The sequence below is a fragment of the Rhododendron vialii genome, chromosome 2a, assembly GCF_030253575.1.
Source record: "Rhododendron vialii isolate Sample 1 chromosome 2a, ASM3025357v1".
Taxonomy (NCBI): Eukaryota; Viridiplantae; Streptophyta; class Magnoliopsida; order Ericales; family Ericaceae; genus Rhododendron; species Rhododendron vialii.
Genome location: NC_080558.1, coordinates 2603120 through 2628456, shown reverse-complemented (window position 1 = coordinate 2628456; position 25337 = coordinate 2603120). Strand labels below are relative to the sequence as shown.

Sequence of the window (25337 nt, the reverse complement as noted above, 5' to 3'; positions counted from 1 at the left end):
CGTAGAAGTTATGGCAACGGCGAGGGAAGCACAGACGGTGAAGTCACTGAACAAATCTCCACGTCGCCGGCGCTTCGCGGTAATCAGTACTGTATCCGTAATTAACCTCCGTTTAGTTATGCATGTGTTTACTGTTTATCCTATCGACGCTACCATACTAGTTTTCCTCGGCGACGGCCCCAGAATCTGAACACCCTCGGGTGAATGTGCAGCCGCCCTGGTTTTCCTGCGGTGTCTTAGCAGCCAAATATACCAAAAAACAGCACAAAACTATTCTTTTTATTTGCCAGACGATAGCATATTGTTAGTTGTCAGTATAAGTTAAACCAGAGGAGTTGAACCCTAGACCTAAGTCACACAATGCACGTGCGGATGCGAGAGCGTGAAAAGGTTTTTCAAAAGCCTCCCAAACAGCTACAATTCATGAGTGTGAGGATTGAGAGCGCGAGCGCAAAGCAAGGATTGAGAGCACGAGCGAATGTCATTTTGAAAAATTATGTGTGCTACAAAGTGTCGCAAACTGTCACGCCCTCGATTTTAAACATAATAATAAATGAATTTCCATAAACAAATTCTCACAATAATTCGTACAATACCCAAAAAAGTTTGACCTTTCCATTTCCATAATTATACTTCCAAGTTCAAGGGATTTCCAAATAATACATCATCGGCTCAACAGCCCCAAAACCAACAAAAGTTTCTAGTGTTCAAGAGTTAAAGTTTACAATATCCTCAAATCAAAGTAATATCAAATGAAGTTACAAATACATCTCCCAAAAAGTGATTTGGAAAGATGACTAACTAACTTCTTCAAGTTAACTTTCAAAACCATGTCCACGCCCAAACACTCCAAGCATGCAACTATTGCCCCGAGTTCACCTGAAAATGATGCAAGGTTTGAGCTACACTAGCCCAGTAGAAAGCTCTAATCTAACAATGTATGCATATGAAATGTAAGAAAGATCACAAGACGAACAATGACAACACGATCCGATGAATGGACAATAATAGCAAACCAATTCCAACCTTTCATTTATAGAACCAATCATGTGTCTCAAGGAGTAAGCTTTGAAAGCACCATGTGTCAAAACGTGTCTCGTACAAGTGTCATGAGCTGTAGCTCCTGCCGGGCCAATTAAAGGACCCCGATGTCCTCTGCCAGGCACCTTACCGATAGGGTGGTCCTGAAGTATCCAATACGAGCATATAACTCCTGTCGGGCCAATTAAAAGACTCCGATGTACTCTGCCAGGCACCTTACCCATAGGGTGGTCCTGAAGTATCCAATATGAGCATAAAACTCCTGCCGGGCTAATTAAAGGACCCCGATATCCTCTGCCAGGCACTCACCCGTCGATGAGTCCTGAATGTTTGTGTTGTGTCCGTAAAATTCCAAAATCCTCTTTACCATCATGTTCGTATCATTCAAACCCAACTTTGTTACATAAAGTGATTCTTGTAAAATCATGTCCAAACGAGTTTTAAAGTTATGAATACGCTCAACAAAGTCATTAAAATACGAGTAACCAAGCTAAGAGTCATTTGGGTGGTGTTTGAGTAGGTTGGAAGTGATTGTGAGCCAAAACGGTGAAAAATGAAGCAAAACAGTAAAAGCTGGAGATAAACAACATGTATTGATACCTTGAAAAATGGTATCGATACCATTAGGTTAAGAAGTGCTCCAGACGCAAGGGTATAGATAACAAGGGCAAATGGTATCGATAATAAGTGATTTTCTAGATTTTGAAACACAAAGATATCGATAACAAAGCAAATGGTATCGATAACAATTCAGTTCGAGCAGATTTTCATGGGTTCAACAACAACAACATCCACAATAACATCAACAACGATCAATGGCAAGAAACAAGTCATAAACATATATTGAAAGTTAGAACTCTCTACCTCAAAGATTGAAGAACAAACTCAAAGAATTTCCAAGCCCTAGCCCCAAATCTTGAAATCAGAAGGGATATGCCTCTACCAAGCTCAAACCAGAGAAAGATGGGCCATAATCCTCGTCGGAGTGAAGGATTAAAGGCTGGTTTGTAAGGGTTTTGGGTGATTTGAGTGGAGTTTGAGTGAGAGTGAGAGAGAGAGAGACGTTGGAGAGAGGGAGAGAATGGGAGTGTAGGAATGAGGGGTGTGAGTGTGTTTCTCATACTCCTCCCTTATATACTCACACAAATGCATATTACCCATTCACCCAAATCTTTCAAACTCTTACACATTGAACTCCTCAAATAATTATCCAAATAATATTCGCAATTCTCATTTACGAAATAAATTAACTTTATTAAACGAAATTACGGGTCTTTACACAACTATTGAGATAAACCCCAAGGTTCAGCACAAAACTGTTCTAATTCCGGAATTTTATGCTCTTACTAGTGGTTGTGCACGTGTGGTGGGGAATAATTTCAAGGAGCAAAAGTTGTTAGATTAGAGTAGCCTAAAGCAAATTGGAAAGAAAACGAAGTCTAAATGTCAGTATAATGTTACCTGAATTGTATGTAACACATATGTACAAAGTCACCGCGCAATGGCTATGGGTTACAAAGCCGCCGCGCAATGGCTATTTATTCACTAAGTGCGTTTTCGTTAAACTAAATGGACTAAAGCCCATGTTTTCACGGATTTCTAGGTATGTCATTCTCTTCACATACATCAACTAAAATATCATTTAGCCGAAACAACTTGATTATTGCCATAAGGCTATAGTTCATTTAGTTTAGCGAAAACGTACCAAAAATTTATACAAATTTGATCTTACAAGATTGTATGGTACAAAAAAATTCTGAAAAAGGTATTTAACTCACTTTCTCCCTTTGTCATTCTCATATTTCGTTTGACCCCTTCAGTTTATCTCAGGATTTTAGGACATATTATCTACCTTGGTTTCTTCTTCTTTAATCAGATTTGAACACTTTCATAGATATAATATTCACTTGGTTTACCTTCATTAAGGAGCCTATTTCCATCTTATGGCCTTGAAAAACTTCATAAGCATCAAGCCAAAGCCCTAGGACCACGGCTATGTCATTGTTGTCACCTATCATAGAAACCACAACCTCCTTCATATCTTCAAATGGCTGTTTAATTTTTCACTGATGCAAACAATCTACTTTCCATTAGTCCATCCTCATCACATGATCATACACACAAAATTTGCAACCTCACTTGACAAGGATCAGGTATGTTCATCACTTCAACTGAAGGCAACTTAATTGATGATGTCAATTGCCAACTAGGTAGAACTTACAATTGTAATTACATTGGCATAAACACAGTGCTTGACATGGTCTGGCAGAAGAAGTAGCCCAAAGAATGCCAAAATCATGATACGAATTTATGGGGCTGGAAATAGGGTTAAACAGGCTTTACATTAGAATTTTTGGGGCCTGAAATAAAAGAGTGGGCTACTTTCGAAAGTAGTAGAGATTTAGTTGGGAAATTAAAAAGTGTGGGATTAGACTTTGCGGAGTTTTTTTTGTTAATCCGTATCACGAGAAGCACTGTTTTTTCCCTCCTCTATAACCAGCGTGAAACTGGTTTATTCCCGAACGCTTTTGTTGGTCCTTAGTTGATTTTATGAGAATTGGTAGGGGCGTATTTATGTGTTGAGATTGGATTTTTTTACGGCGCATTGTGGTAATCCCTCATACAGGTTTTCCTGTGGTTTCTTAGGAACCAAGCAGACAGAGCCAGCGTGAAACTGTTGTAGTTCCGGAATTGGATACTTTTTATTGTTGTTGTAATTTGATTTTCTGGGAATTGGAATATGGTGTTGAAGTGTTTGGGATTGGATTTTTTTGTGCAGTTCAATACGCTTTCTCAGCGACTTGAGGAAATTGATGTTGATGTATTCCGCAGTCTCGATCCTCTCAAGTCTCTGCCCTCGGAAGGGTCTTCATTTTTCAGGGGCTGTCTTGTGGAATGGAGGGTACATCGTCTTCTTTTGGTTCTTTTTAGCTTGTTCGTTATGTCCTTTTGGAGTGATTTGAAAGCTATTCATTGTAATTTGTAATTTGTAAAGAGTAAAGTTGTTGTACATTTGTGTCTTGATTGGGACAGAGAGCTATCGAGAATATTGAGATATCCCGAAGAAGGCAACTGGACAGTTGCATGAACTTAATGGCATGCTCAAGCCCTTTTCGTGAAGACTTTCACATTGCTGCTGCTGCTGCTGTTGTTTTTTCTTGTTAAATTTGGTTGGTTAAGATTAATCTCTAAAGAGATTAGTTATAACCAAACCGAGCCTTAAGTCCCAATCACTTGGGGTTGGCTACATGAATTATTTTCCTCCATTGAGCTAAAGAGGTTAGTTATGAATAAATAAAATAAAATAAAGCTGTTAAGAGGTCAGAGGCAGTCAAGAAAGACACGATACAGCTTAAGTAACTATTCAAAGCTGGTGTGTAGATTAGCAACTTAGTTTTGGACTCTTTTAGACGAGCTGATATAAAAGTCGATGTTTCTCTCAACGGGTACCCTTTTTGGATAAGGTCTAGCATATTGTGCTGGTTAGCGGGAAGATTGGAGGAGATTATACCTTCATTCAGAAATTTTAGAGTTGAATTCATTTATTATCCCCTAAAGAAAACAAGACAGTCTCGTAGCCTTAACAATCTTATTCTGGTACACTGCTGTATGCTAACATGTTGAAGGGTTATGCTCTTTTTCATAAGTTAGTGAGAGCGATATTTACTACTTTGTATTTCGGGTAGTCAGAGGTAATGTATAGCACAATGGCAAGGAAGCAATCAACGTGAAAAAATGAGATTTTGCCTGTGATGTATTCTTTGTCAAACTTGATCGGATGATATGCTCATCAAAGTTTCCATTTGTTAGTCTTTTGATAGGTTGGCCGCCAAGTGATGCAACACAAATTTTAAACCTCTTGTAGTGATCTGCGAGCATGCTTTAGCATATATACTAGGCATTTTAGGATTTTCCAAGGGTCCGAATTTGGGCTTATCTTGGTGACTATTCTTGGAGAGATCTGTTTTTATTTATGGTTTCTTTGTTGTGCAACTTCTGTTAATTTTTTTTTATCCATTTTATAGGAATTAAACACTGCAGAGGATTTTATTTCCTTTTTCGAGGAAATGACTCCCGTGGTCCAAACATTGCCGCAAATAATATTGCACAAGGAATTGATTCTCTCGAAACTACTTTCTAGATTGCATATGGAAGGGAGACTCTCTCTTGAGCCCATTCTCAGGTACATGTTCTGTATTAATTTGGTCGGTAGGAATTGATGGTTATTAAAATGAAATAAATAGCTTTTCTGAACTGATTGATGTTTTTGAGTACGAAATAAAAAGCTTTCCTGAAGGCTGAAACTCATATTGTATATTGTTTTCTTAACGTCTCTTTTTTACATGACGATTACGGGAAATTTCTCATTCTCATATTTTATGTAGTGATGCTGCTGTGAATAGTCATACAATGGCCTAAACTTAAACCTTTCGGGAATATTTTTCCGCCATAAGTAAATAAAGAATTCCCCCTGGGACATTAATTTTGCCTAGAGTAAATAAATAATTCCATAAGACCCCTCAGTTGATGGAAAAGGATGGTAAAGTTAACTTTCTTTTACTTCTAAAGGTGTTCAGTTCTCAGTTGCTCAGCATCCGCATCACAGAAGAGCAGATTATCATCATCAAAGGGTAGATGTGATATCTGTATGGACTCCCACCTATCCTCCCAAAACCTGATAACAAGCCACCTGCCTCAGCCTTCTTGATCAATGTACTGAATGGCTCCTATACAATACTAATAAACAAAGAGTAGATAGAGTATCCCCCGTCTCAATCCTCTGGAAGAGTTGAAGAAACCAGGTGCTGATCCATTAACCAGAACTGAGAACCTGACAGTAGAGACACAGAAGCGGATCCATGAACACCACCTACTCCCAAAGCCTATTCTCCCCATTACATAGAGCAAGAATTCCCAATGCACATGATCGTAGGCTTGTTCAATGTCAAGATTATACAAAATCCCTGCCTGCCCACTCCTCAGCCGTGAATCTACAACTGCATCTAGAATTTGTCAGCCCCCAACAAAAGCATTTTGAAGCTTATAGATGCACCCCACTAGGCTAATAGGTCAAAAATCCTTTAGCTCTAGTGCTCCACCTTCTGAAGTATATGTGCTGATAAAGTCAACTGTGCTGTCTAGTGGGAATTCTGCATGTGTCATTTGATGCAAGCAGCTTAGTTGCACAAAAGAGCGGGGATGCGAATAAGATACAAAAGTTGGGATCACCCAAGGTTCTAAATCGCTGTATCGGGATACATATTAGTATGCCAATTCATAGGCGAATAACGGTGTTAGATGTCCGAAATCCACATAACGGTTGAGCTTCTTTGTAAATACACATATAAAAACAATGATGAGATATAAACTAAATGTAGCAAACAAAATTTTTTTTTTTTTGATTTTTATCCTCTACAAACAAATTTGGGGAAATAACAAGTATAAGGGTGAAGTAGACTCGCGCACATGAACACACACGTACTATTTGGGGAAGTAACAACTATAAGGGTGAAGACTCGCACACACAAACACACACGTACTTAGAGAGAGAGAGAGAGAGAGAGAGAGAGAGAGAGAGAGAGAGAGAGAGAGAGAAACAATGAAGCTACCATCTTAGTTAGGAGCACGCTACTCTTGACAGGAGCATGCTTCAGTCGTGCTCCCGTTCTCGAAGTTTTCCCAATTTAGAAGCTCCTTGCTTCTAAGATGCAATTTAACTGACATAAAAAGACAACTACACTACGCGTTGATCTTCTTTCTTTACCCGTCCGGCCATACCTTTCAGAGCCATGCCCCCAGCATTATGTGCTTTATCATCACACTCTCGAGTTGTTCCATGCTGTTATAGGAGTTCTCATGTTTTTTTCCCGTTGCAACTCCTCTCAAAACAGTACTTTTCTGTAGGACATTTTCTGCTTACTTATTGTGGTTTTCTTCTACAGGGTGATTGCAGCTTTGTCTAGAGATCTTTTGGAGGACTTCCTCCCGTGAGTTCCTTCCCGACTTGGATTGAATGTCATTAAGATTTAAGGCTTTTGAGCATCATTCATTAACACACGCTCTTTAAATTTACTGGTGGTTGGTGTTAAAGTTTTTTATTTTATTTTATTCTCCCCATTGTTGGTTCAGGATCTCTTTGACAATAGTCACGATATGAATACACATCTTAAATTAGAGTTTTTTTGCATTATGCTTTGTGTGTGTAACATATTCTTGTGCACTTGAAAATCTTCAGCTTTCTGCAGAAGGTAGCTGATTCTCTAGTATCTCTTCTGAGAAGTGGAGCTGATCGAGAACCAGAGATAATTGAGCAGGTATAAGCCGGAATGTTGCTGAGATATTTTTTTCAATTCACCATATCTTGCTGACATTTTTTTTGATACTTAAAGCTTGACGATATTTATCGAACAGATTTTCACTACCTGGTCGTACATCATGATGTATTTGGAGAAATATCTTGTGAAAGATGTTGTCCATGTTCTCAGGTGTGTGAATGCCACTTCAGTTGTCATTGTTTATTAGACAATATGTACCTTAATATGTCTATGATCATAGACAAGATTCAAGAACCTCTGGAAGTTAAGAAATGCTGCAATAGAGATGAAATTAACTTCCCATCACTTCTAAATTCTGTTCTTAAATTATGTGTGGTATAAAGTGCGTCAAAGCTACTTATTTATATTTCCTTTGTATATTTGATTTGTTTGTCATTACAAATGTAACATGTTGAACGTTCTCGATTCTAATACATTTAGACATTCAAACCTTCAGAATTTGATTTACGATGCAATTCTTGGGAATCACGACAACACTGAATGATATTTTTATTTTTTGATAAGTAATACGATCATGTGAAAAAAGGCTTTAAGGGAATGCTGCCCAATTACAATAAGATCCAAATACAATACCAACAACAAACCTATGCTTAAAATATCAATCATGTCAAGGAATTGGTCCAAGGATGGGTTGCTTTCCTTAGACTCCCAACCAAGGTTCCCAAAAATGGCCATTACGCAACGTAACGATATTTTGGCTCGCCGTTAGGGTTACAGTCTCAAACAACAGTCATAGGGAAATCGGGTGTATCGTTACGTTACAGGTATCATACTGTACTGGCCGTTACATGCCATTACACCCATTACACTCACCTCACCTGTGGGTGACAAAGTAATGAAGAACTTCTTTTTTGCAGCGTCTCTCCTTTTTTTCTTCCTTTCCCAGCTTAATCATGCACATAGACCAGCCAGGTAGTGGACTTTTTAGAAAGAGCGTTTCCTCCCTTTTTTCTTCCTTTCCTCCTTTTGTTTCCCGCCAGGTTCCTCTTCTCTTCTCCATTTGTGTTGAATGAATAGAATCAGGTAGCACATAAACTCTTCCTAACCATGAAGCCAAAAACACCGTAAAAAACTACTTTTCTCAAAGAGTGTGAGCTTTCCTATTAAGTCCAAACCCCCCAAAATCAATGATAAGCAAGTGAACACAAGAAGTTGTGACAACCCAATGGTCCCAATCACTACCCATTACATGAGAGAATATCCACCATAAGTCTAAGGTCACAAGACAATGCAAGAATAGGTGATCAATGCTCCCTACATCCTTGCTACAGAATACAGATAACACAACCCTATGCAGGTAAGTATTAATAGGTCTCTTTCATGAATGAAATCATTAGATTGAGTTCTATATTCCAAAGCTTAGGTGATGCATTGCATCAGAAATCATCTGGTGAGGGTCAAAAGTTTGTACTGTTGGATCATCAGTTAAGGTGGTGGCTTAGATTACTGATGGCTTCCTTATTTCGATCATCTGTGCAATTTGCATGATTGTTTGTGTCTATGGAGACTTGCATTGGGTAAGTTGCTGATACGTTATACTTTCTCTCTTTTGAAGGGTTACAACCAAATTAAGATATTATCGCAAGGATTATGTCCAAGAACTTATGGATGAGGCAGTGTCATTCTTGTTGAGAAATGCAAAGACATCTTCTGAACAGCTTAAAAAGGGTATATTCCTCCATCATTTTGACTCCCCCGCCCCATGAAAACATATATTTCTATGGAGCTTAAAGTTGTTGACGCTTCACTGTTTTAACTGTGACATTAAGTCTTGTGTGTGCACTTTTCTGTACGTTTTTCTGGGCAGCAATTTAGGTAGAAGGGTTCTGATTTTTAAATTTTGGTCTTCTCATAGGCCTCTATGAAGTGAAATGATGGAAAATTATGTATACCTGTTTCCAGTAATTGCAGTGGTTTGTGTTCCTGATAAAGAGATTCAGATTCTTACTAATCAATAAGTTACTGCAATTGTTTGGGTTGTTCAGGCACTTCTCAATCTCTGAAAGTGTACACACTCATGATAGACCTTTCCAGTACTGAAAACATCTTTTGTGCAGTACTACTTGTTGTGTTCCTGCTACTGTCCAGAATATTCAATATTTTTGTGCAGTATTTCAAATATCCTTCTAATCTGTTGGCCATCATTTTCTTTTTCACAAGCAGAATATTCTTTGATAGTTTGTGGCATCTCTCCCAAAAATTTCTCTTACTAAGGAACTCAATTTTATTTCAAAAGGGAATATCGAATTTGATATTGTGGGAAGATACAGTTTTATGACACTTTCGAAACTAAAGCTTCCAACATGGGAACATCTGTGGAGAAATGAAGTGGAGCATTTGATAACGAAAGTTGGAGAGTTTCTTTGGAAATTTGAACTTTTATTATTGTTATGTTCTTATGGTGTGGTTACTAGGCAAGATAAGTCTGTGGGATGCTTTACCTTACCAGGAAATCATACATCAGACCCAAAAATTAACTACAGCCAACCTTTAAAGCTTATGTCCAGCAAAGGCAGATCAACAAAATACTCCTAATGGCTAAACTTGATAGAACCTGATCCATAAAACATAAATAGCCCGGTTTGTTTTAAAAAGGTAAGCACAAGATTCAAATTAAACTTGATAAGGTTTTCTGAAAGGGTGCTTCATTTGGAGTTCCAAATTTACCTTTTTCATCATGCCATGCTTTGCATAATACATGTTCAAAGTGATTTAAGTTTCCATCATCCAATTATTTTTGTTTACTTATCTTTGTTCTAAATTGGTTCTTTAATGGCCAAGGAGCCAGCTTGGTCGATATCCTGTATTGATATTTTATGTAGAAGTTAGAACTATGTTGATCTGCTAATGGATAGTACTTTCTAACCATTGATTTGGTTAGTCGAGTTTCCGTGATATGACAAGCAAAATCAGGTAATAATCTTTGACTTAACAGGTACTAGAAAAGTCATGTTTGAAGTTGCAAAGAAACCACAGGAGTCTCGAAAATCTGGAGTCAGTGTTTTACTATGGTATGTTATGATAGGAGCTCCATCGACGTTGCATTCAAGAGCAGGGGAAGTGTTATGTTTACTAGTGGATGACTCAATATTTGCTATTGGCGATAAATTTGTCGAAGGCAAGTCTTTTCTCTGTGACTTCTTTATATGTGCTGTTTTATAGAGTCTCATTTATGTACTTACTTCCTGTATAAGGTTTTTGCCGAGATTCATTTAATCCCAGCAAAATCTGGTATGATTTTTTCAAAATTATATTTGTTTTGTCGGCGAAGAAGGAATTTTATTAACCCAAAAAAGGAATTACCAAAGTTAATAAGGACCGAAGCTATGAAGCATCATTGTTGCAACGAGTACATCCCAACTAGGTTGGCAACCACGTGCACAACCAATCATGTGCTAGCCACGACCCAAGACAGTTGGCAAGGTACAAACAAGTAAACTAAAGGAAAAGCAACACATATGAACACCACGGACCAACAACTCCGGGGAACAAGACAATAGCTTCAGCTTCTGATGTCACAATAGCAGCAATAGCAGCAATAGCAGAACCCAAATGCAGCTTAGGATATCAACATCAGCAAGCTTCATCAAGTTGGCCTAAAACTGATTGAAAGCTGATCCACAAACAAAGATCAAAATGTAGAAAATAAAATCATTCCAACACGCCAAAAACTGCAGCAATAACTGCCAGAGAATAAGAATGCAGAAATTTAAAACCAGCCCAACAATTCAAAAACTGCAGCAGTAAGCTGAGAACCCGATGGAAACTTTACTAGACCCCAACATGATCGGTCTCCTACCTGATTCATCAACGCAAATAGAGGGAGGGCAGCTACAGTGCTCATCCAGCCCAACTTATGAATATCCAGCTTCGTCCACGATTCCAGCTTAGCTTCTTCCATCCTCCCTTCCCTGCACAATAACAAACAAAGGCGTCCCAGGCTTTGAGACATTAGTCTATGGTTGATTCTTAAATCTTAGCCATCGACACAGATTCTTCAAAAGTCCGAAGAACCAGCTATCCTCATATGATCCCTTCCCACATCTCCTTTCTTCATCTAATATAATCCACCATTTCTAGCCCATACCATCTTTTAGGCTTCGGGGATTTCACAACTTTTAGATTCATTATCACATTCCCAACCGTGTAATCCCTCAGGTCATAGTTTAAATTAATCCAGAATACAACCCTTGCTTTTAGCAAATCAATTCAATCAGCATTTGCCTCCCCAGTGAACACCATGTTATTCCTAACTTCCATATGGACCTCATGGTAGAAAAGAATATAGCCTCCCAAATACATTTTTCTTGCTTATTGAATTTGTTATAAAACCACCATAAAAATAGGTCTTTTATAGATGATGGGCATACCCATGGTATTCCTCACCTACTCAGAGCCTCGCACCAAATTTTTCGGGAAAATTAGCTATGTAATAATAGGTGGTCATGCGAGATTTACATGTTGAGACAGAATGGACAAGAGTTATCTATGTCATGCCTCAATGGGATCCTTTTGCAAAGTTTTGATCTTGTTGCTATTCTTCCTTGGACTGCCTGCCATGTGAAGAATTCAATACTAAAGGGTCATATATTCCACCAAACCTGATTTAGATGACTATCCCGTAAATATGCTCCATCTTGGCAGCTTTCCATTTCTCATGCAGAGATTTCACAGAAAACTTGTTTGCATTGTTCCTCCTCCATTGGATTTGGTCCCTTCTATTCAAATTGATTTACATACCTTGCAGCACTTCTTTCAGATTTCTGTAATAGATCCTCTTCCCAAATGGATAAGGAATCTCTCCTAATGATAGGTTCCAATTTGCATTTGAATCACCTTGCTTCACCTCTCTGACCAATGCCTCCTGTTGATTAGATAACTTTGTATCAGCTCCATCCCCCACCTTGATTCAAAAACCCTGATATAATAATCTTCTGATTTCAGGAAAGTCATTACCAACGAAAAATAGACCACACATTTGATAGGATTTGTTTCTCTTTCTTGAAGGTAGGCAATCATTAGATGATGTATTATCTATGTTTGATTCAGATGTCAATTGAACTGATTGGATTTCCATCGAAATGGAACCAAAGCTTTTGTTGTGAATCTAGAAAAACAGCTAGGGGCACTTTTCTCTTTATCTTGAACCAATGAGTTTTAACTTCTCCAATGGTTGACTAATGCTAAGGAAAGTAACTGACTGCTAATTTATAGAACTATGCGATCAGGTTGATCCTCAGCTGAGGCTGAGTATGAATTTTTACCTCACCTTTTATCAAATTTGAACTACTGAACAGTATGAACAAACATGTTCTTAAGGTATGCTCTGATGACTTGTTTTTGCCTTTCAAAGTCATTTTGCTGGAATACATTCATGAAATTTGCCAGATGTATTCTCTCTCTCTCTCTCTCTCTCTCTCTCTCTCTCTCTCTCTCTCTCTCTCTCTCTCTCCGTGACTTCACTCGTTGTGTGTGTGCAGGCTCACAGTCCGTGATTGAAGTTGTAACCACTTCCTTTCAAAGGTTATGCGATGAACTTGAGTCTACAGAGTTGAAAAAGATGTGGGATTGTTTATTTGAGGAAATAAGAAAAATAGCTGATGGTGTATCTAGTGGAGGGTCATTGCACCTCAGTCGCCTGTTGTCCATCCTGGTTTCTACCATTCACAGAGACTACATTCAGAAAATTTGTGGTTGGCTGCACAAGTTTGATTCACATGTGGTTGTGTCTTTATTTTAATCCGATTACATTGAAAACCAATTGTTCATCTTTCGTACAGATTACGAACCAATTCTCGGGGTGGTTGGGAAGCTTATGCAGAAGTTTAAAGCAGAGGGCAATTCTTCCAAAGAAGCTGATAATCTTTTGCAATTGATGCTTTGCATTCTTGACGGGCTCCATTTAGCTGATAATACGTCAGTTCTTTCTAGTGTTTCAGTGCAATGGGCTCCTGTATTTCAGTTATTAAGGAATTCAAGGTCTTGTCTTTGTAAGGGTTGAAAATGGTTCTCTTTTCATTCGTTTACTCTCTTTTCTTTTTTTCTTTTCTTTTCTTTTCTTTTCTTTTCTTTTTGGGTGGGGGGTGGGGGGGTAACTTTTTCTCTCCCTTTACTCTTTATTTGTTTCTCTTTCTTCCTATTTCCGATCATTGCTACGTGACATGATTTTTAGTTTGCTGTCTTTTATCAAACAATTGCTATTGAAAGATCCTCAAATTGTCCATGCCTTCAGAGGGACTATTACAAGGTAATATTTATATTACCTCAAAAATATCTGAACGCTTGTCTTACTTTTTCTCCTGATACTATTGTGATTGGCTCTTCCAATTGGATTCCAGAGCGTTGAATGATTTAATAGACACTCCAGAGGAAAAAATAGACACTCAAGAGGAAGAAGTCATTCTTTTGCTACTTAACTTCTGTGAAAGAACTCAATTTCAAGTTCAAAGCTCCAGCCATTTAGATGGAACACCCATAGAAGAGGTTTCGAGGATTTGCAGTTACTTGCAGAATGCTATTGGCTCCTGGATTGGGGTCGTCAATCAAATTGTGCATGGTGATTCTTCACCCATGCAACTTCAGGAGACTAAATTGTCTTTGCTTTGGGGAATCATCAGCTGTTATCCTTACATGAAAGATATTCAAGCAAACTCTTCCTTATTACTTGATTTTGTGGATGCCCTCGATCAGCTTTTGGTGAAAGAATCTGGTAAGGGCCGGTCATTTTGTTCGCCAGGACCTTGATACAACATTGTGTTTTGGGTTGGGATTGGGGACGAAATAGAAATTTTTTGAGGAGACAGGTTGGGATCGGTTTTATATACCCCAACCCCAAAACCCGCCCAAACCCACCCCCAAATAGATTCTTTATTCTTTGTTATAATATTACAACTGATCGCCTATAATATTACCAATAAAACTCCGCCTAATACCATATATATTTAGCTACATGTACTTGACTACTTGTACATGAAAATCTTTGTATACTAACTTAATGTTTTATAGAACACAACAAATAGTTATTTCCATATTTTAGAAGGTAAAAAATTGAAACCCCGAAATGGGGTTTGATATGGGTGGCAGGGAACCCATTCCCCATTAGGATGGGGGAGAATAATAAATTCGGGTTCGGGGATGGGGATGGGGATGGGGGAAGAAATATCTGGGCGCGCCGCCCCATTGCCGTCCCCAGTTCTTATCCTTCTGTTCCTCAAGCCCCACGAAGGAACTTCTGTTGGAATCATGGACTGTTATTGCTGCACTTAGTCCTTGTTCTGTTCCTTTCTGGGCACTTGAAAAGATTTGGTAAAATTGAGTGGCTGCTTTTGTTTTTTTGCTTCAAAACATTGTTTAGTGTTAGATTATTTAATTTCTAACTGCGGTTTCATTAATCTAGTGGTACCTGCTTTTAGATATATTTTGGACCTGGTCTATAGTTGGAGATTAATGTCATGTTTTTCAGACAATATTCCAGGGTTTGCTAAACACACTTGGCAAAGTCTAATTGGTGCTGCTTTGAGCTCCTTTAACAAGTTGTGCTCTGGTGACTTCATTAGAGATGAAGTAGTGAGGAAATTTTTGCAACTCGCTGCAAGATATAGGTCATCACCCCAAATATTGTGTGCTGTAGCTGACTTTTTGGATTCCATGCATCGGTAAGTTTGTCTCAACGAAACAAGGTTTAGAACCTTTTATGCAGTTTATTCATCATTTTTTTTGTTTATAAATCCCTTTTTACATGTTCATAAAAATACAACTTTTTGTTGTTATTAACCTCTTCAATTTATGCAAAATGAAGGTCTACTTTTGATGAAGAAATAAGTAATGTTGTGCTGCATCCCGAACTTAAAGCAGAGAAGGCTACGGAAGCATTGTGTGTATTTGCTGAAAACTTGTGTCACTCAGACAAAATGGTCCGTTTTTCCACTCTAAGAATATTATGCCACTATCAACTTCTTAATTATGAGCAAAGTCGTAGAGATGAGCCTGCTATGATAGAAATGAAGACTGAAGTTTCTCAGTCTGCGGTTTACCAGGGCAGTAATGTAAGTATTTCTTTCCCTCGTTACAGCTCTTTTTTCTCATCATGCTGGGAGTGAATTTGAGGTTGATTCATTTTAATATCAGGTTATCCAGCTCCTCTTCTCGATTGAGAATACACCTTTTTCAATAACTACTAGCAGGAAAGTTATCCTATTGATTTCAAGGATACAGATGGGCCTCTCTGGTGCAAGGATAGCTGAAGCTTATGTGCCATCTGTTTTGTATGGGATAATTGGAATCTTCCATAATCGATTTAGTTACTTATGGGACCCAGCATCGGAATGCATTGCTGTCCTAATTAGCAAGTATTTTGACATGACATGGGATAGATTTGTTCAGTATCTGGAACAATGTGAATCTAATTTTCTAGCATTCAATGATCAATCTGACACCGGAAAAACTGCATCTACTGGCAACTGCAGTGGTATGTGGTATCTTTCTGTTTGGCTCTTTCTACCTTCTAAATCCATGCATAATGTGTACAGTGTACTCAATGAAAAAGTACTGTCATTGCTAGACACTAGTTATTTGTTTAACTTATATTCTAAATCTAACTCTTTACCTGGTTTTTCTTTTCAGATTTAGTTGAACGCTTCTATCTTTTTGTTTATCCTGCCTCTGATAACACCCCTTGCACGACAGTTTTGTCATTGTTGATTCAGTCTTTACAAAAAGTTTCAACTGTCATAGAATCTCGGTCTTGGCAAATTATTCCTTTGTTCCTGAAGTTTATGGGTTACAATGTTGATGATTTTGTCAGGTAATTATTTTCTCGTTATCGTACCTCTGATTGGTTGTTATAGTTTTTCCCCTAACTGCAAACTAATGCAGTCTTCCATTCAAATTATGTAAATAAAGTGTTGGTTCTCTTTCTATTACTGCAGCGTGGGATCATTCAACACACTGGCTTTTAAAGGGAAGGAGTGGAAGAATGTCCTTACAGAGTGGTTGACCCTGTTGAAATTGATGTGAAATCCCAAGTCTTTCTACAGGAGTGATTTTCTCAAGGAAGTTTTGCAATATAGGTTGGTAAAATGCTGGGTTTTACATTCTTATAGCTCATCTACTTCTTCCTCCTCATGTATCTTTCATGCTATATTACATTGACCCTATTTGGAAGTATTTGTATGTGCTCTATATCCTAAGGTTGCATTTGGGTATGTGGATCTGCCTTAGTTACACGAAGCGGGAGCGGGAACGGGGACGGGAGCGGGAGCAGGGGCGGGGACGGGGGAGCGGATGATCACAGAAGTGTGGGAGCGGTTAGGAAAAATTATTAAAATTATAAATATATTTTGGAATTTTATATTGTTAAATGTCAATATAAAAATATTATTCTACCACAAAATATTACTATTAAAATTATAAGTTTCTAGTTATATTTCAACATTTTTATTGTAGCACATGATTACACAATAGAGCTCTTTGTGCATATTAAGTAGGCGTAAAAGTTAAGGGCATTAATATGACTCTAGAAGGTTAATATCAGATGTGCTCACTAACAAGATCAAAACAACTTTAAAGGTACCAATTGCAACTTGAATCGTAAGTCTCTCAACCGTTTTTTGGGTGTAAGTTCCCATATAGGTAAGGAACGAGTTCCCGTCATCATTGGGACGGGTTTCTTGGAGTTTCCTTCGACGGGAACGCGGAAACGGGTTTCCGTCGAAGAAACGTGGGCATAGTTGAAGGTTCCTGCAACTAAGGGATCTGCAGATTTAAATATTTTGTATCTCCTACAATAGTCTACTAGAATATGTCATTATATGGTAATGTACCTGAAGTTAAATTGGATTTAAGAGAAGGCGATTTCTGTTTCCTATCTGTGTGAATGGCTAGAAAACTGTTACTGTCAAGTGTGACCTTCATAGATTGTACAAAATTAGAGTATCCATGTGTCTAATTTGTGTATAGGGGCTTGACCTGTATCTGATAGCCTGACCCTTGTCATATCCAGCAGACCCAGGTAAACTGGAGGATAAAGAGTTCATATAACACAGATTTTAAGATATTGCTGTCCACTTATAACCCACTTATATGTGGGCCTATGCCTCGGCAATCAAATTCATTTTGGCTGTCTTTTTCAGGCTTCTTGATGAAAATGATGAAAATGATGAAAATGATGCTGAGATACAGATGAAGGTTCTCGATTGCCTGTTAAGTTGGAAAGATGATTTCTTAGTTCCGTACGATCAGCATCTTAAAAATCTGATCAGTTCAAAGAGTTTACGGGAGGAATTAACAACATGGAGCTTGTCCAAAGAATCTAATCTTATCGAAGAATGCCACAGAAGTTTTATTGTACCTTTAGTTACCCGAATTCTGATACCTAAAGTCAGGAAACTGAAAACACTGGCCTCTCGAAAGGTTCTGACATTTGATCTTCTAGTATTTAGTGTTTTCCAGGCATTTCCTTTTCTGTTTTACCTTTTTTATGTGTCATGATTTGTTTTCATTTATCTACTTCTTTCCAGCATAAAAGTGTTCATCATCGGAAGGCAGTTCTTGGTTTCATAGTTCAACTTGACGTCGATGAGCTTCGTCTTTTCTTCTCTGTTAATAAAGCCATTGCTAAGCATTTCGCAAGGACTTGATGGAATGAGTAAATGGTTCTGGAGTTCGTCTGAATGGTCTAAGGATGAATTTGACTCGTTTAGTGTTTTGATTTTGAAGTTCTTCACGGTGGAGAACTTAATGGCCCTTTCTTGGAAAAAGAGAGATGCTTTTTTGCATGTAATTGAGGATATTCTTGGTGTTTTTAATGAATTGCATGTTGAACCATACCTTGACCTGTTAATGGGATGCGTTGTCCGCATACTGTGGAGCTGCACATCAATCACTGAGAGCGTGAAGAGCAGTGGATTGTCCGTAGTGGAACCACATTCTAGCATTAAAGTAACTACGCATGAGAAAGGTGGCAGAGCAGAAAACCAGATCACGGTAATGTTTAAATCTATACGCTCTCTCTTCCATAATATTTGTTTGATGTTGGTCTTGAGAGAAGCTTTGTTGTCAAGTTGGAGAGAAGCTTTGTTGTTGTTGCCACTGCAAAGCTGTTGCTTTCTGACCACTCACAGATTATTGAGTGGCTTGGTATCCAATACTAGATCTCTACTGTGTTCAACTTAGCATTACATTTTGGCCAAATAGACCAAAAAATAGGTGTTTTTGGTGCTTACTCCTTAATTTTTGCTTACAGTTTAAATGACCTAGAAAGTGAGCTTGAGCCTATAGAAGTTTTGGGCTTTATCACGACTGGAAATAAATTGTGGAACTTCCTGACAATTTTAATTGTATGCAGTCTACCGCAGCTATGAAGCAGTTCAAGGAGCTCAGATCTTTATGCCTGAAGATAATCTCTTTGGTTCTAAATAAGTACGCGGACCACGAGCTCGTTTGTGAATTTTGGGACTTTTTCTTTGATTCAGTTAAACCTTCGATAGATGGTTTCACGCAAGAAGGTCCTAGTAGTGAGAAGCCAAGCTCACTATTTTCTTGCTTTCTTTGCATGACTGGAAGCTACAAGCTCATATCGTTATTGTATAAAAAGGGAAACCTTGTCCCCAATATACTTTCAATTCTTACTGTCCCAACAGCTTCTGAAGACATTTTATCTTGTGTTCTGAACTTTGTTGAGAACCTATTAAATCTTGACAGTGAACTCGACCCTGAAGACGATGCTATTAAGAGAATACTACTTCCTAGCCTTGATGCACTTATCTGCGGCTTGCATTGTCTTTTCACGTTCAATAATGCGGCACGGAGGTATGAAACCATATTTACCAAGTCCATTACGTATGGGTTGGTTCAGAATATCCTGTTCTGGCGAACAAAAGCCTTTGTGAAACTTTTTGTTCTCGTCTCGTTAAATTTCCTGGCATAGTCCTTCGATATGATTCAAATTCTTTGGAAAAGGAATGGTCACATATCTATCGCTTCTGTTCTTTAATTAGAAGCATGTCTATAGAACTGTTCCTCTCTTCTGCAGTCTGCAGATTCTGTGCTCTCTCTCTCTCTCTCTCTCTCTCTCTCTCTCTCTCTCTCTCTCTCTCTCGTATTGTACAACAGGAGAAGGTTTCTGATTTTTCCCCAACATCCTCAAAAAGTACATCTACCTTTTTTTTTCTTTACTTGGGCTTATGTGACAAGCAGTGACTAACAAGTTTTAAGTTAACTATGTTACTTAAATACGAATAGTTTTTTCTATATTGGTTTTTGAGGAACACCATACATAACCAACTGAGAAAATGCTTTTTCTTTATTTAACATAAACAAGCTTATCAATTTTGAATACATGGCTAAACATGTATTATTTCTTGCACTAACTCGGAAGCTGTAAGAGGAAAATGCACCGAGATTGCATGTGCCATACCAATAATTTATTAGCTGGCATGAGATAGACGGCATTGGATGAGACATTCATTCCAAGATTTTCTTCTTGCATATAAAATAGAAAAATATCCTGATTAGAGGGTGGAATTCTGAAATTTTGGGAGAGTTTCTTCACTCTGCTTAAGAGCCATCAACTGTTACTTGTCGGTTGGATTCATCTATAAGTTAATGTAAATTTTGGTGCAATCATATTCTTAATGAATATGACACATTCAAACTTAACACACATAGACACACTAGACTAATGAAGAATTTCTCTTTTTGTGCTTTTCTTGTTCAATCATTTGTCTATTTGTCTTTTGCATGCAAATCCATGTGCAGTAGATTTGTTTGTGAAGTCGATAACTTCTTAAACTTACCCTCTTTGAGTGACTGTATTTGTGTACTAGGAAATTGATAAAATGTCCTGGGGATAGAGTGCTTAATATTTTCAAGTTATTATCAAAGTATATAAGGGATCATTCCGCAGCGAGTAAATTTGTTGATATCATGCTCCTTTTGCTAACAAAGGGAGTTCAAAATTCTGGTTAGTTTTCATGAATATTGATCTCAACCTCTGTTGTGTACTTTTTGGCATTATGGAGTTTTTTTTTTTTGCCAGCCTTGAGAGCTTGTATCATTTCTTGCAGTTGCATGTGTGGAAGCTTTGCAGGTCATTATTCATCAAACAGTATTAGAAAGTGAAAGTAAAATAAAAGTTCTGGATGCAGTTTCTCCACTTCTTATTTCTGTTAATTTGGATGTAAGGATGTTTGTTTGTGATCTTCTTGACGCTCTTGCTGGAACTGAATCTTCTCTAATTTCTGTGGTAAACTAAACCTTCTGTTTATTTTCTTCTAAATGTTGTTATTGAAGGAATTCGGCCTCCTGATTTTGTTAAGTCTTCTTGTCTTATTTCTCGAATGGACACAGGCAAAACTTGTTCGGGAACTTAATTCAACCTCTGCTATGGAAATGGGCGGTCTTGATTATGACAGTATTATTAATGCTTATGAAAAGATCAACAAGGACTTCTTTTACACTGTTAGAGAGAAGCATGCTTTAATCATTTTGTCTCATGCGGTGCACGACATGTCATCTGAAGAAATGATTTTGAGGCAAAGTGGATTTGGATTATTGCTCTCATTTGTTGAATTCTCTGCTGAAATTCTTGATCGAGACATGAGATCTGATGATCAAAGTTGGCCTGAATCGTCTATCGCAAGAATAATTAACAAGTTCATTTTCAAACATATGGGAGATGCAATGAACAAAGAAGCTCCTATTCAAAAGGAATTAATCAGACATCCTCACCTCATTCTCTCTTTCTGAAAAACTGTCATTCGGAATTAAAATTTTCATAAGATAACAGAACTATAACCTGAATTCAGAGTGAATGTTACATTGAGGTGACAAAAGTTTTGCATGTCCTTTACGTAATTTTGCACTTCTACTTGTACTGCCTTTTCTTTGGAGGTTTCAGTTTTCGCTTTGTGAGGTGGGGCCAGGTGACTGGGAAGTGCTTATTAAGCATTTCGTGCATTCTATCAAACTTTTTGTTTTACATATTTTCAACATAAATTTTTTACTTTATTTCATAATGAATGTAAGCATGGGTCCTCTTATATCAGGTGTGGATTGATCTACTAAGGGAAATGGTGTTGAAGCTTCCAATGGTGCCAAGCCTGAAATCATTTCAAATTCTGTGCAGTGAAGATGCAGAACAAGATTTCTTTAACAATTAATGCACTTACAGGTCGGTGCTTTGCCTTCTTCCTTGTGAATGGTATTATATGGAATTGACTTCTATTCACTTTTAGTTTGCAAGAATGTGGTTTTCGGAACTGTTTGGGGCAAATAGACTTCTTCAGTTTTGCAATGCTTAATGTGTTGTCTTAACTGTTATACTGTAACTTGTATATTTTTACCTTGACTAATTTTTCTTAGTTTTAACGCAAATGTATCGATTGTAGTAGAGACAGTACCTTCCAATCATTGGTTTGGAAATGGAAACAGGTTCTTGAAACTCAGGAGACTCTTTTAGTCATACTCTGTTATGTACAAGTGGCACCCAAGGAAATTTGTATGCGGCACTTACTGATGCGTTTGTCTGTTCACAATTGTTTTTGCAGAAACACAGGAGATCAAGGGCTTTGTTGCGGTTTAGGAACTTTGTCAGTTCAGGCAATTTGTCAGAGGTAATACTTTCTTCAAGTTTTCATTCAAGTAAACCATTTTATTACTGCTGTTCTACTTATAACATGCAATGCTGCTATCAAAATTCAGGTTATCACCACAAAAGTGTTCGTTCCTCTCTTTTTCAATATGTTGTTTGAATTACAAAATGGAAAGGTAGAAAATATAAGGAGTGCATGTTTGGAGGCTCTTGCATCTATTTCTGGTAACATGGAATGGGAGTCGTACTATGCATTTCTAATGAGATGCTTCCGAGAGATGACCCGGAAATCAGTCATGCAAAAGGTCTTATTGCGGCTAATCTGCTGTGTTCTGGACCACTTCCATTTTATGGATAATGCCAAAGATTCTGTGGAGAGATCAAAAGCTGGCACCACTTTAATGACTTCAAAAATTGTCTTGCGCAGATGTTATAGTTCAGCTACCAAGGGAAAATTATCCCAATTGATAGAAGCATAGAGTTCGCTTCTAAATTTCCTGATGAAATAAGGGATAAGACTCAATTGCAAAGATTTCTTGGTAGTCTCAATTATATAGGAGACTATTATAAGGAGTTAGCTCAGGATTCGGCTCCTTTATATGAAAGGCTTAAGAAGAATCCTCCTCCTTGGACAGAAAATCATACAAAAGCTGTCCAAAAGATTAAATTGAAAGGTAAGCAGCTTCCATGTTTAGCTATTGCTAATCCAGAATGGAAGAAAATTGTGGAAACTGATGCTTCGAATATTGGTTATGGGGGCATCCTTAAGCAGTATAACCCAAATTTGGGAAAAGAAGAATTAGTTAGGTTCACTTCTGGACTTTTCAAAAATGCACAAGCTAATTATAGCACTATAAAGAAAGAAATTCTTTCTATTATTAAATGCATCAATAAATTTCAAGATGATTTATTAAATCAACAATTTTTACTTCGAGTTGATTGTAGTGCTGCTAAGCAGGTTTTAAAGCAGGATATAAAAAAACCAGCTTCAAAACAAATTTTTGCTCGATGGCAGTCTGAATTATCTGCCTTTGATTTCGATATTGAATATATTAAGGGAGAAAATAATTCTCTACCTGATTTTCTTACCTGTGAGTTTTTGCAGGGTTGATGGCCAATCTATTTTACCCCAATAATATGAAACCAGAGACTTTTCTGAAGAAGGCATGTCCTTCTATAGCCCAATCAAGGCTAAAATATATAATTGAAAAAGACAAGAAATTCAGAAAGGCCATGAACAAGATGGCTATGGCCAATAGGGAACAATTTTTCCACCAATATCTTCCAACAAGATTCTACTTGAACAGATGGGCTAATGCTATTCAAGCCCTTGATCGGTTCTATGAAGAATATGGGTATTCTGATTCCGAGAAAGAAGATATCGTAGCCAATGGCTATCGTAATAAAAGATTGAAGCAAATTCAAAATAGATTGAATGTCTTATCTCGTGCTTAATTTTGCAGATGAACAGACCTCCAGATCGAGGAAGAGGTCGTGGTAATACTTCTCGAGGGCGTGACAAATCAAGGGTCACGCAAGCAGATGTGGAAGCCTACTTAAAGGCTCACAAACTTCAATATCCATCACTACAGGATGCTGCTTCAGCATCGTCATCACTCTCAATGGCGGAGGTGGTGCAAACAGAAGAGGTTTTCAAATCTTTGGAAACCAAAGAAATAATATTAATCCTGAAATCTCCGGATGAACAATATTGCAATAATCCGTGGGAAATAAAGTCCCTCTATTTGGATACAATGAGCTATCCAGTCCCTGAAGGGAAATACAGATATCAATATGAGGCAATGCTCTCAGAAACAGGATCGGTGGAATTTAGCCACACCTATGAGACTAAATTGGATCAAAAAAGTCCAATCAGTTATAGTAAGGCCATAATAAAGATGGTCATTCAATTCACAAGTGGGGAATTCACCCACAGCAATCAAAAACTTTGTCAATAAAAGGTGAAAATGGGGTTCCAATTCGTTACAATTATTGGGATTACATTGAAGCTTGGACAAAGACTTTTTACTATCAAAACCAGAGGAAGAAACACTCATGGTTTATGAAATTATGTCCCAAATTTGTGGGAAAAAATGATATTCCAAACTGGTTTATTAATTGGTGGTCTAAATTTGGGCCAAAGGCTGATTTTTTGCCCATTGAGGTACAGAAGGAAATTGAGTTCTTCAATCAGCATCATCCTCAATTAAGGGGAACAGATACTTCAGAAGGAAAATCATTCCTTTTTACTATGATCACTTTTGGCATCCCTTGGATTTGGAAATGGGATGTTCAATTTGGGCGAAGTAATTCAGGACTTCCAGTTCTCCACAGAACCTTCCAATACAGATGGTGGAAAGGTATCAATTTGGAGAAAACATTTGAAGAAATAAGAACTGCAACAAATGAATTGAAGCTGCAGATCAAGAAAAAGGAGAAATTGTCAGTCAAAAATCCTTTCTTAGAAATTTCTGCTCAAATTCGAGCAAATAATCCACATTTAACAGACGATGAAGTGGTCATGAAAACAATGGATTTCATGAAGGAACAATTCTTGCAGACTGTTCAGACTACATCGACAGCTGATGATGAATCTATGACATCAGCAAAAAGCAATGAAGATGATAATAATCCTTTCACTAGCCTGGCAGGGGAATCTCAAGACCCATACGAAGATGATGGGACCACCCCAGCTCCATCTTTAGCAGATTATTGGGATAGTATGACCAAAATTATGGCGGAACAACTATCCCGTAAAGGCAAAGAATAGAAGCAATAATGTTTGCTTTTTGAATAAGACAAATTCCCTTTCGGTGCAAATATCTCACCAAAGATTTGGTGAAATAGTAAAATTCAATTATGGGACTTTTATGCCCGGTGAAACGAAAGTCATGACGATGGGGCCCATTTGTGTACCCGATGATTTTCATTTCACTTTAATTTGGGTGTAATTTACTTTTCATTTACTATTTGGACCTCTATAAAAAGATCACTCTTGTAATCAGAAAATCAGGTTTTGGATTGCCCTTTCTCTCTCTCTAAAATCCAAGCACTTTGATTTTCTCCTCTCCTCCCTTGTACATTGGCTTCGGCCTTTATAATAATAAGGTTAGTCTTCTTTCGATCCTTTGTACTCTTATTTCCAGTATATATTTAGAAGCATCAGTTTCCACAATTTTCTTCCATTCTGGATTAGCAATAGCTAAACATGGAAGTTGCTTAGCTTTCTTCGGTCCAAACGGTATTACATTCCATTCAAAATGTCCAAATGGAACTGTAAATGCTGTTTTATAACGATCATATTCATTGATTTGAATCTGTTAATATCCAGACTTTAAATCAAATTTAGAAAAGATGACTGCTCTATTCAG

The 25337-nt window shown here is 37.7% G+C and overlaps 1 pseudogene; it reads left to right on the top strand.

Annotated features, from left to right (window-relative positions):
* LOC131316966 (uncharacterized) overlaps positions 1-25337 on the top strand; it is a 36959-nt pseudogene continuing 11622 nt past the window's right edge.